Source organism: Pan troglodytes, chromosome 12 (genome assembly GCF_028858775.2).
Source record: "Pan troglodytes isolate AG18354 chromosome 12, NHGRI_mPanTro3-v2.0_pri, whole genome shotgun sequence".
Classification (NCBI taxonomy): Eukaryota; Metazoa; Chordata; class Mammalia; order Primates; family Hominidae; genus Pan; species Pan troglodytes.
In genome coordinates this window covers 73,149,029-73,161,469 of record NC_072410.2, presented here as the reverse complement: position 1 = coordinate 73,161,469, position 12,441 = coordinate 73,149,029, and positions in this window count along the sequence as shown.

The window sequence follows — 12,441 nt, the reverse complement described above, 5'->3', positions numbered from 1 at the left end:
TGGAGACACACTCCTCAAATCTCCTTTCAAGATAAGTTGGTCTGCAGATGTGTTTTTGTGACAGACTCCAGTTGCTGTCCCTTCAGATACACTGCAATATTCACATGAAGATTGTGGTCTCCCAGAGTTGCTCCTGGCCAATGCCTGGGTGTGGCAGAGGTATTGGAGTTGGGCCATTTGCACCCACTACAACACTGCTGTAAAGGGACAATCTTCGCTAGGGTTACTATCAATTTGCGCAAAACTTTCTTTCTCCGAGCTCCATTGCAGACTGCAGCTCTTCTCGTGCAATCCTTTTTTTTCCTCCTCTCTCTTAACAGAAGTCAATCTCCAAGCGCATTGGTGGCTCTCCCTGTGTACTTCTACTCCCTGTCTTCTTTATCCTTCATAGACATTTGCCCCAGTAAATCTATTGTACTTCTAACTCCGCCTTGGGCTGTGTTTTTTTGGAGGACAGAAACTGACACATTCTGCTACTATCATTATTTATTCTAATGGTAAAATTATCCCAGATTAACCAATACGAGTTGCTTCAAGTTGGCTTCTGTGTCCTTTTTTTATCTATCTTTTAATTTTGAAATAATTGTAGATTCAATCAGAAGTTGAAAAATAATATAGAGAGTTACTGCTGTGTAGCCTTCACCCTGCTTCTCTCAATGATAACATTTACATAACCATCACAAAGTTATCAAAACCAGAACACGGACATTAGAAACATATTAAATAAACTGCAAACATTTTTCAGATTTCACCTGTTTGTCCATGCACTCATTTGTATGTGTATGTGCGTATGGTTCTATGAAATACATCTTTGTGTGATCACTACCACAATAAGGACACAGAACTGTTCAGTCAACCAACCCAAGGAAATTTACTGGCGATACCTTTTTGAAGTTGCAGTTCCAAATCTAATCCCTGGAACCACTAATATTTTCTCCGTCATCATGATGTTACCATCTTGAGAATGTTTTATGAATGGAATCACATAGTATATAACTTGTTGAAATTTTCTTTCACTCACATAATTCCCAAGAGATCCACCAAGTGGTTGCACGTACCTCATCATGCTGTTTCAATGGATGCTGCTTCCTCATCAAAATATTAGTTACTCGTTTTAAGTGCCCACTGATGATTCTTTCCTGACTCAAGTTTTTCTGTGACTGCAGCCAAGTGGTAAATTTATTTCTACACTTATTAACTGGCATTTTACTGCAAAAGACTTTTTTTCTTCATTTGTCTATATGTATTAATTATATCATAGATCCGTGGACCCTTCTTTTAATTTGATGGGTTATATTCTGTGTAATCATGGAAATACAACCCTCTGATCTCCTTTTATACTTTTCCTTGTTGAGTAATATTTCACTGCATGGATATATCACGTTTTGTTTTTCCATTCATCCATTTGAGGGCATTCGTGGTGTGTTTCTAGTTTGGGGCTTGCACAAATGTTCCGCTATGAACATTCATGTCCAAGTGTTGTGTGTGTGAACATCCATTTTAATTTTTCTTAAACACTAAGGAGTCCTATGATAATAACCCAGTCATAGTTGGGTCATATGACAATTGTATATTTAAGTTATAAAAAACTATCAATCTGTTTTTCAGAGTGGCTGTACCACTTTATATTAGTGCTTCTTTGTCATTTTGACATAGCCTTTCATTCTTTGAGTGCTTTGTAACTTTCTGGAACAATATGATACTCCAGGGTTATCTTTTGCTTTCTCTGCTCTGGAATCAACCAATTCCCAAGCAGCTCTAGTTCCTTTTAGTAAAGAACGGCATTTAGAAATCAAGATCTGTGCTCCAGGTAAGCTCATTATCAGTGCGGCATGTGCACATGCACATACACACATCTACATTTATCTCTAAATCAATTAATTTAGAATTATTTATCTAATCTTTAATTTATAGTACTTCCTTCAATTCTAGTCCAGCATCACCAAGTCCATTCTAGTCTCCTCCATCTGTATATTTTTAATTCCTCTAATAGTGAAAAACCTGGCTCCTAGTATTTTTGTTATATGTATTTACTAAGTCATACAGACACAGAGAATAGTTTCAACAATTTTCACCCATATCACATAAGAAATACCTACCAATTTAGTTCAATATCTGTATATGGCAAGTAGGTAAAATACAGTGTTAAAATTACTTGGGTTATTTCTTTTTTTTTCTTATTTGATTGTAACAAAGTCATTAATAATACAGTTAGTTTCATTTGTTCATGTTTCCGTCCCACTTCATAGTTGCTGTCCATTCTTGATAATATCTCTATACCTATCTATTCATCCATCTATTTCTGGTGCAATATTCTGCTTTTGAATTTGAGCCTAGTGTTATGTATAAACAAAAAAATTCAGGTTTACTAAAAAAAGATTTCAACTAAAATAGTTATAAGAAAATGATATCACATCTCCATTATGATTAAAGTCTGTGTGGGCCCTTCCAGTAGTGCAGACTGTGGCTCACTCTTATGGGTATCTACTATCCTTGATGTTTACCCCTCATGTGCTTTTCTTTTGAGGGGTAGGGGGTGTAAATAGGTATCCCTAAACATGTTTTACATGTTTTTGACCTTTTTTTCTGTCAATGGGATTAATGGTATTCAATTTGTTTCTCATTTACGTTTGTTTGTTTTTAACTTTTTTTCTGTAATTTCAAACAGTGCTGCAATAAACCATCTTGTGCTGTCTCACTGCACTCATGAGCAATAGATTCCTTAGGTCCTTGCAGGTAGATTTGCTAGGTTATAGAGTACAGCAGATACTTGAATATTGACGTTCATTATAACGTCAATGAAAAACATGATTCCTGGCTAGGGCTACTTTCTGTGTGAAGTCTGCATGTTCTCCCCATGTCTGTGTGGGTTTTCTCTGAGTACTCTGGTTTCCTCCCACATCCCAAAGATGTGCACATCAGATTAGTTGGCAGGTCTAAATTGTCCCAGTCTGAATGGGTGTGGAAGTGTGTATAAGTGTTCCCTGTCCAAATTTGGCTCCCATCTTGTGCCCTGAGCTGCTGGGATAGGCTCTGGGCACCTGCAACCCTGAACTAGAGCAACTGTGTAAATAATTATCTTACCTGTTCTTAATAATCTTTTAAAAATGTATGCATAGCTCACATTTTTTCAATGTTTATTATAAGTGCTTTGGGTCTTTATATAAAAATTTGGTGATGTTTTGTGTCCAGAAAGTTGCTGCAGGAACTTACCTCTAGTTTGTATCGATTAGCCTATGGTAAAATTGATTTTGTTATATGTTGTTTCACTAAAAATTGCAGTTTCCAAGAAACTATCAATGCCATCAAGTGAGGACTTACTGTGCAGACAACTTAAACTTCATGCAGATATTGATTAGGAGCTTTTCAAAATGGTTCTACCAATTTACACTCCTACTGCAAGTAAGTGTCCTAGTTACTCTATATTCACCAGTAATTGCTATTGTGGGACATTAAACATTTTTAATTGAAGTTTGTAAAATAATAATCTCATTTTGGTTTTCATTTTCATAAAAATAATGAGTAAATTTTGTCATCTTTTCATAAAATTACTGGCCAGTAGGGTTTACTTTTCTGTGAGCTGCTGATACAGCATCTTTTTTTGTACCATTAAATTGGTTTTGTAACCTTTTTCTTATGAATTTAGGAAGAACTTCTATACTCAGAATTCTAGTCAGTTTGTAATTAGGTTTTGTAAATACCTCCTTACTACTTTGGCTCCTCCACGCCCACTTATTAAATGATGTATTTGTATGGAAAAAAATTTTTAATATTCTTTTATTCTTACCACTTTTTACTTATGTTTTGTATTTCATGTCTAATTTTAAAAGTTCTTCCCAAGCCTTAAAGATATTTCTTTATATTGTAAGACTCATATTTAGGTTAAGCAGTTACTTTAAATTGATTCTGGCTATTATGTGAAATGGAGATCAGGTTTTATTTCCCACTATGCATTATATTGGTCAATAATTATTTCCAAAATCCTTTTCCTATTTACCTGCCATGCCACTTATTTCATAGATCCAGTTTCCACATATGTGTGTGTATCTTTGTTGGCTTTCTATTCTATTTCTTTGTTAATCTGCTCCTATACAGATACTCACTTTCTTCATTAAAACAGGTTTATAAGATTTACTATAAAGCAAATTCTTCTGTTCTTCAGAAATACTTTTTTTTAAGTTTTGTTTTCCCATATTAACTTTAGAATCAGCTTGTCAAATTTCATTAAAATCTCTGTCAGGATCTTTTTGTGTTTTCACTGAAAATATAGATTATTTTATTGAGAATTGCTATCTCCATGATATTGAAACTATTAATGAGTATATTTATTTTTATGTAGGTCATCTTTAATATTTTTCAATAAAGTTTTAAATTTTCTTTATAAAAATTATGAACATCTTTGTTTATACTTAACCTTAGGATTCTTTTATATTTAATGCTGAGACCAATGATAGATATATATTTTTAAATACATTTACTGTTGTTGTTAGTATATAGAAGTGCAATTTATTTTTTTATGTGGATCATACATGCTGATATGGTTTGGCTCTGTCCCCACCTAAATCTCATCTTGAATTCCCACGTTTTGTGGGAGGAACCTGGTGGGAGGTGACTGAATAATGGGGATGGGTCTTTCCCATGCAGCTCTCATGATAGTGAATAAGTCTCATGAGATCTGATTATTTTTAAAACGGGAGTTTCTCTGCAAAAGCTCTCTCTCTTGCCTGCTGCCATCCATGTAAGATGTGACTTGCTCCTCCTTGCCTTCCACCATGATTGTGAGGCCTCCCCAGCCATGTGGAACTGTAAGTCCATTAAACCTCTTTTTCTTCCCAGTCTCGAGGATGTCTGTATCAGCAGTATGAAAGCAGACTATGGCTTGTTGACTTCTTATTAATGCGAATCATTTGCCTGTAGATTCTCTTAGGCTTTCTATGTAGGCAATAATAATAACATATCCAAATCATGACATCTTTGTTTCTTTTATCTCAGGTCATATACCTCTTAATTATATCTATATCTATATACATATACATATACATATACATATACATATACATATACATATACATATACATATAGTTTTTACTATGCTAGAAAGAAGATCTGGTACATTACAAAATACAAGTAGTAATGGCAAGTGTCTTCGTCCCATTCTCAATACTAAAAGAAGTGTGTCTAATGTTTGACATTATTATGACTTTACTGTGGATTTATGGATACTCTTTATGAGAAAAAAAAAATTCCTCTATTTCCGTAATTTCCTAAGTTTTTTTCTTTTTGTTTATTTATATGTATTGGTGTTGAATTCTATTTAATGCTTTTAAAGCAACTATTGAGATGATAATGTGGATTTTCTCCTTTAATCTGTTTATATGATGAATTGCATTAACAGAGTTTTATAACTAAAGCCAACTCTGTATTCCCAAGATAAATCCAACATAGAGATGACACATGTTGATTTTCAAATTAATTTCTAGATTCAGTAGCTTATATTTTATTGAGTAATTTTGCATTAATATTCATTAGTGATATTGGCCTATAATATTCCGTTTTAGTGCTGTTCTTGTATGTTTTAGTATCAATGTCATATTGGCCTTGAAATAATTAGGAAGTTCTACCTCTTTCTATTTTCAGTGTCCAATATAGCCCTACTGATACCCACAGTTTGACTAGAGTTTAAATAGGTTTATTTATGACAATAGGTCCCCTGACCTCCCTTTTCTTAGAGCAGTTGCTTTAGAAAATTTGCAATTAGAAATTCTTTCCTTATCCCTTTGAGATGTAACTCCTCTATAAACTTGGAAGGCGTTTCTCAAAGATCGAGGAGCCATCACTTTGAAATAAAATAAATATTGTACTTATACTGATACTTCTTCAGTCATCAGTTTTCAACATTTCTATTTAACTTGAACAAACTCCCCAGTACCACATGTGCACATCACCTGTCCTATATTCTGCAAACAGTTGTATCAATTTGGGGGAGGTAAAATGCATTAAAACTCTTGCTAATCTGACCAAACAAGTAACATATGAGTTATTCTACTTCTTTCTTTTGAATCATTCCAGAGCCTTCCCCCCTCCTGCTCCCATCTGGTATGACTGTTCTCTCAGTGTCTGCTCTACAGCTGACCTCCTTGCTCTTCCTTCATCTTCACCCTGGAAATTCCGTTCCCTTCTCTTTTGCATTAAAGCAAATGCTTTTGTTTCTGGGTTGTATCATTGTATCCTCTTGGTTTATTCTTTGTATTTTTTTCTTTAAGTTTTGGGGCATCATTTCTAGGATGCAGGGCAGATAAAATATCTCTATCACAAGTCAGAAAATATCCTTCTTGTATCTTACAATAGGTTGACAAATTAGTTAAGCACAGAATTCTGAGTTGGATGTAACTTTACTCAAATTTTTGAAGGTATTGCTTTCTTACCTTCTATATTTAGCTATGGCCACTGATAATTCTGAAGGCAATGTGAACTTTAATTCTTTTCCTCTGTAACCTAATTTTATCAACTCCCCTAAAATAGTCATTTTTATTAGAATTCTGAAATTTCAAGATGATGTATCTTAATAAAAATTTTATATCTTTGTTTTCTTTTATTAATGATCTGTATACTTAGAGGGCCCTTTCAGTCTGGAACCTCAATTCTAAGAAATATTTTAAATTTTTTTTTGCTGTTGTTTTTTTGAGATGTAGTCTTGCGCTGTCACCCAGGAGTGCCACAGCGCGATCTTGGCTCACTGCAACCTCCATCTCCCGGGTTCAAACGATTCTCCTGCCTCAGCCTCCCATGTAGCTGGGATTACAGGTGCCCACCACTATGCCCAGCTAATTTAATTTTTGTATTTTTAGTAGAGATGGGGTTTCACCATGTTGGCCAGGCTGGTCTCGAACTGACTCGTGATCTCACTGCCTTGGCCTCCCAAAGTGCTGACGTTATCAGTTACAGGCATCAGCCACTACACCTGGCCCTGATTTATTCATTTTATAATTTACTCCAGTTTTTTCTTCTTTTTCTCTTTCAGAAAGTATTATTCTTCATTTCAAAGTTGAATCTTCAGGAAAAGTCATCGAATTTTGATCTCTTTATTTTCTTTTGCTATTGCTCATTCATTGTATATTTGTTCTATTTTTTAATTTACTCAACTCCATTGTCTAAACAGCTATTAAATTATTTCTTTAATAAATTTTAATTCTCAAGAACTATTTCTTTTTCTGTAATCATCCATTTATTTTAGCATCCTGTTTTTTTTCATGTATATATATCTTCTCTCATCTCTGGTGATATTAATTGCAGTTCTTTTAAAAAGCTTTGTATCACATTGATTGTATTTATTTTTTAACTTTTCTTGTTTTGCCTTTTCTTTTATGCTAATGGTTTCCCAATATATCTTAAATTCTTACCTGCCTTTCATATCTAAGAATGAGACCAAGGCATTGAAAGTTTGATTGGAAACTGTGTGCCTGATTAGGAATTTTGACCAGAGAAATTCAGTGGAGAGTTATCAGGCAGAAGCTCTGGCATTTCATCAAGGTACCCAAAGTGTCAGAATCTCAATATATCTGAAGCAATGTCTCTGAAGTAATTACATATTTTTAGGTTATCCTGCAATATTCTGACTGAGTAGGGGACAGATAATAGGCCTGTTTATAGGTTTTTAAAAAGGTAGAATTGTCTCATCACTCATTATAAATGAGACAGTTATTTTGAAATAGCAGAATTCAATACAGTATAATTCCACAAAGAAATTTTGGGGACACATTTTGGGCTTCTAAGCAAATCCCCTCACTGGGAACCTGCGTTTACATTTACCATATTCTGCAATGCATTTTTTCTAGTGGTCATTTTTTCTTGCTCCCACTAACCCTAAGTTTCTGGCAATGCAAATCCTCCCTGTGGGTCTCATCATCAGCCTCTCTCAAATAGAATTTTAAAAGGCCCCCAAGCCTCTTCCTACTCTTGGGTCCTCATCTGGTCCTCATAACAGGCTCCTTTGACTCATCATCTAAGAATGTATATCTACTTTACAGTGCCAGTCTCTTTTTCGCTACTCAGGACCAGGCCATGGTTCTGGCACCAGTCTCTGCTTCCTGAAAAGTCCAGTGAATACAGACCAGAGTCTCTCAGGAGTTTTCCTGGAGCTCCTTTCATGCATTTTAGGCTGATTGTTAAGCAGTCCCTTTCCTTTTCCCACGGGGGAAAGGTTGCAAAGAGATTTTCTCTGAGAATAAAACTCCTTCTTGGCATTTCAAATATTTTATGCGCTCTCAAGGTAAAAGTTGAGCTACAGAAAACAAACTGGCCTTCAACGCACTGCCTTTCAAAGTTTTTCTTAGGTGGTTCAGCATCTAGCTATTAGATACAGTGTTTGGTCTAGGCATCCGAAGCTTCAGACAGAACTGAAATGGAATCTTAATTTGAGATCATGTTACCATCTCCTTTATCTCTCAAATAAATTGTTTATAAAAAAAATAAAAAGGCCGGGCACAGTGGCTCATGCCTGTAATCCCAGCATTTTGGGAGGCTGAGGTGGGCGGATCACCTGAGGTCGGGAGTTTGAGAGACCAGCCTGACCAATATGGAGAAACCCCGTTTCTACAAAAAATACAAAATTAGCCGGGCATGGTGGCACGTGCCTATAATCCCAGCTACTCGGGAGGCTGAGGCAGGGGAATCGCTTGAACCCAGGAGGCAGAGGTTGCAGTGAGGCGAGATAGAGCCATTGCACTCCAGCCTGGGCAACAAGAGTGAAACCCCGTCTCTAAATAAATAAATAAGAAGAAAACATTGTTTACAGTTACGTTCTGGCCAGAGTTCTGCATATTTTCATAATATCCAGAAGTTTATCTTGTTTTTGTTGTGTGATATTTCAATTTGTTTTTGACTCTTGATACTTATGGATTTCACCATTTTGGTTCTTCCCTCTGTGGTCAAGTTTAGAGCAAAGAAAATCCCACTTTAATATCATGTTTTGTCGGGACTTTTACGTGATCTTCATGAAATCATGTCAGTATGTCAGTATTATTTGGTTTATTATCCCCCAATGTTCGATGATTTGAGGTCTCTCCAAACTCGGGTTTTGAGAGAAAACTCTTTCTTCTGCCACAGTAGGAGAAGAATTGCCATTTTGCTGTGACTGTTAAGGAAGAACTGTAAAGCATTAATTGCTACTTAAACTGACCCTTAACCAATTTTTTGCCCTTCACGCCACCTTTAAAGGTATCTGGTACCATCAAACTGGTGTCTCCACACCAGACATGTTTAATGGATTACCACTTTATCAACGTCTGCAGTAATTGAACCTTCTCAGACACCAACTTAACTCATTTACAAAAGAACTGGGTTATGCAATCTCATGTCAAAGGTTTTATGGCTTTTCATTCATCAAAATAAGTTTGTCCGAGGTAGAATTCAGTAGCCACCTAAACTTTCAATAAAATTAGTATACTAGCTTTCTATTTCTGACAAAAGAAATGTTTTCCTAATGATCATGATTTCACTTCCTAAAAAGGCTGATCAGTTATGCCTTAATGCACAGATCTTCATACTGACACATTCTCAGTTGTCTGGAAACATTTCACTGCATTTTGAATGTAATGTGTTTTAACTGTCTACTGGCACAGTAGATTTATGTGACCCAAATAACAGAACTTGCAGTGGTTCTGTCAAAGCTTCATCTTAGCAACTTCAACTGGGAAAATTTTATTTTCCAAAAAATTTAAGGAAAGATTTCTTGAAACAACCAAAAAAGATACTAATTCTTATACTCAGTGTTGATCTACGAAATAAGCTTAGAGGGGATTTCATTTGCACATCTCACCAAGGGGCTGCCACATACATTAGCTCATTAGCCCTCCACTGTTTCCCTTTTCCCTGGAGATGAGTATTTCAAACTGGCTTTAAATTGATCATTTCCTCCTTTAACTCACCCCAAGTCTAATACTAATCATAACTAGAATCACTGGACTGAAAAATTAGCATGAACATAGATGAAGGGACTCAGTATTTACTGAACATCTTCCATGTTTCAGACACTTTATATGCGTTGTAAATGAAGTAATTTTCAAACATTCCTAAGAAGTAGGTACTATTCTTCTAATTTTCTAACATTAATAATGAGGAACCGGAGGGAAAAGCGGGGTCTTATAGTTAGTAGTTGTGGTGCAAATACTAAAATATGTTCCTCTCACTTTAAATCCCATGCTCCATGCTTTACATAGCTTTGCATGAAGGTCAACATGGAGTAAAAGACCCTTCAATTTCACAGGTAATCTCTTGAGGTCTGACTAATTTCTGCAACCTGCCCATGACTTCTTTGGGGAGAGCTTTGTCCTCTATGAATAAATGAAACTTAATTCTCTTGCCTGAGCAGATAGAAAAGTTGTAATTCAATTTGTAAAGATTGTTAGAGAACCAAAAAGCATCTCTCTGTCTCCCATATGCAAGCATGTGCATATACACACCCACACCCCCACATCACATCACATCACATCACATGATCCCACAAAGCAATTACATTATAATGGATCTGAATGGATATACTATCAGTCCTAAGAGCCATAAAGGCAGAAAGCAGATTTTCACTATGACCCAAGGAATTTATCTTATTATCATTATTTTATTTTTAAAAATAGGTGTGTAGATTAGACTCATGTTCTCTGCTTGGATTTAAATCATGAAAAGTTTTAATAAAGTCAACCTTCAAGATGCTACATCAATTTCAGTTAGCTGAAGAAGACAAAAAAAAAAGGAATGAGTGCTGTTTATAAATATTGGCAAATTAATATATATTAATGCTGTTTTTTCAAGACTTTGATTTGATATTGTGATAACCCATTTGTTGTTAAATGAATATGTGAACATGTTCATATTCTTTATTAATATAAATAATTATTTTTATAGCCTGGATGGTTTTATTAGTAAACCTACTCCCAGTCCCTGGAAAGGCAAAGGAAGACATTATTATTAAATAAACACTTTTAAAATTCAAATATCTGCCCTCATGCCCTCTACTTCTTTAGCATGAAAACTGTTCTATTTGTGGAAGTGTATACAGGACCAATAAAATACAATTTTCTGGGCCTACTTCTCCTATTAAACAATAATTCCTCAGACGTGAGAGATTTCAGAATGAGAAACTAAGGTGATTATCTATGTTTTGTTTTAATTTTTGATAGAAGCATAAGAAATACATAAATGACTTTTGACTCTTCTCTCCTTTAATAAAGTGATGAATTCAAGCTGTTCATCTAATAGGTCATCTAAGGAAATGCACATTGAGTTCAACTTGTATGTGGATGAAGAAAAACATATGGACATCCCTAGCCCACACACACAAAATGCACAGACACAAACACAAGATTTAAGTCAATTGAAAACACTGTAAAGTCAAAAATGAAGAAGAATATGTTTTAACAAATGTTTTTTATCAGATACAGGTTACAGCTGCAAGAACTATAAATGTTTAACTGGTCAATTTAATAAGAATAATCGTTCTACAATAGACTTCTTTTTACTATTAAAATTTTATCTTTTTTTTAAACATTGTACCATTAACATCTCTGCATGTGATAATCTACCCGCAGGTTTTTAAAAATAAAAATTTCTATTTATTCAAAAGCGAAATTTACTTTGGAAATAAATAACAATATAAACACCTCACAGTCAATTTAATCTATACAAAAGATAGAAATTTGTAAGATATTAGTATGACTTTAGCCACTAATATATGTTACATTTATGTCCTGCTTTAAATCTTCAATCAGTCTTTTCCATCTGTCAAAATTTTATAGCTACTGCAAGATAAAGGCTCTGTTGCTATGGTAATTATTCCATTACCTAGGTGACAGTGTTCGAATTATGTCCTTACTAAAGTGATCTAACTCATGAAACATTTTTAGTTTTTGTTATGGGTAGGCAGAGAGAAAACTGATTAGTGAAACAAATTCAAGAAGGCTAGAAGAATGCCACTTTTCTCAATACATTGGGTACTCACAAATGAGAATTAGAAGGTAAATGCTGAAATGATTTTCCCCAATTATCTCTGCTTACAGTTGGGTCAATATCTTTATCAGCATTTCACAAAACTGAAAGAAGAGGAAGAAAGATTGCATGTGCAAGGAAAAATAAAAAGATAGCAAGGTATTCTGCTGGAAGAATGGTAGAAAAGATGTCCTATTTAAAATTTTTTCCCCTATCTCTTCAGTTGAATCTCATGTGTGCAGTTATAAAAAAAAATGCACTTTTATTTTTGTACCATGATCTAATTCTTAAACAGAGAGCTGTATACAAAGAGATATAGAGAAGGACATAGAGGAGGAGGGGGGAAATAGGAAATTAGGTAGAGAAAATAGCAGAAAAGATCAGAACAGGGTTATAGGTCACTGTTCAGAATATGATAAAAGAGGAATCAGAAAGCAAAAAGGAGGCAGCAAGAAGGGTGGA